The 1,362-nt window shown below is 58.8% G+C and overlaps 1 pseudogene; it reads left to right on the plus strand.

Annotated features, from left to right (window-relative positions):
• Positions 1-1,362, plus strand: part of LOC146722416 (large subunit ribosomal RNA) — a pseudogene marked incomplete at its 3' end in the record, with an annotated part of 1,554 nt that extends 192 nt beyond the window's left edge.

Here is a 1,362-nt window from a genome sequence, read left to right on the forward strand (position 1 = left end):
AGTCCATCTTGAATGGGGCCACTTACCCGTAGAGGGTGCCAGGCCCGTAGCGACCGGTGCGCGCCTCGGGAGGATCTCTCCTTAGAGTCGGGTTGCTTGAGAGTGCAGCTCTAAGTGGGTGGTAAACTCCATCTAAGGCTAAATACGACCACGAGACCGATAGGCGAACAAGTACCGTGAGGGAAAGTTGAAAAGAACTTTGAAGAGAGAGTTCAAGAGTACGTGAAACCGTTCAGGGGTAAACCTAAGAAACCCAAAAGATCGAACGGGGAGATCATCGTCAGCGGCGCTGGCTTCGCGTCGGTCGGCGATGTCCCGCGGAGTCCTTGCGGCTCGCGCGCGGGCACGCTACCGTGCGCCGATGTCCGGCGCTCGTCGTCGTGCACTTCTACCCAAGTAGAACGTCGCGACCCGCTGGGTGTCGGTCTACGGCCCGGGTGCGGTGTCTGTCCGCGTCGCCGGTAAAACGGCACGCGACAAAACCCTCGGTCGCCCGGCCGGCTGCTCGGCGGTACGCGCAAGGTATCAGGCCGCACTATTCACGGTGCGTCGAGACCGTCGCAAGCGCGCGCCACGGTACTCGGAGGTTACGGACTTCGCGCCGTCCCCGGTCCTGGCCCGCTGTTGGTTACAGTACGGTACACCTTCGACAGGCCTGCGAACGTCTCCCGCGGTCTCGCGGGGAGACCGATACCGGTCGGCGACGCTACTGCTTTGGGTACTCTTAGGACCCGTCTTGAAACACGGACCAAGGAGTCTAACATGTACGCGAGTCATTGGGACTTGTCGCGAGACCTAAGGCGTAATGAAAGTGAAGGTCGGCCCTGGCCGTCGACCTAGGGAGGATGGGCCGCGTCGCGATGCGGCCTCGCACTCCCGGGGCGTCTCGTTCTCATCGCGAGAAGAGGCGCACCCAGAGCGTACACGTTGGGACCCGAAAGATGGTGAACTATGCCTGGTCAGGACGAAAGTCAGGGGAAACCCTGATGGAGGTCCGTAGCGATTCTGACGTGCAAATTCGATCGTCGGAACTGGGTATAGGGGCGAAAGACTAATTCGAACCATCTAGTAGCTGGTTCCCTCCGAAGTTTCCCTCAGGATTAGCTGGCACTCGGCCGTTCCGCACGCGAACGCCGCGCGAAGTCTCATCTGGTGTTAAAGCGAATGATTAGAGGCCTTGGGGCGAAACGACCTCAACCTATTCTCAAACTTCTTAAATGGGTGAGGATTCTCTGGCTTTCTTGGAATTATGAAGCCCGAAGCATCTTCGGATCAGTAGTGCCAAGTGGGGCCATTCATTTTTGTACGCCGAACTGTCGCCTTGTGGATGAACCACCAAACGCCGAGTTAAGGCGCCCAACC

The sequence above is a fragment of the Nylanderia fulva genome, unplaced genomic scaffold (assembly GCF_048542155.1).
Source record: "Nylanderia fulva isolate GAGA-0341 unplaced genomic scaffold, ASM4854215v1 Scaffold318, whole genome shotgun sequence".
NCBI lineage: Eukaryota > Metazoa > Arthropoda > Insecta > Hymenoptera > Formicidae > Nylanderia > Nylanderia fulva.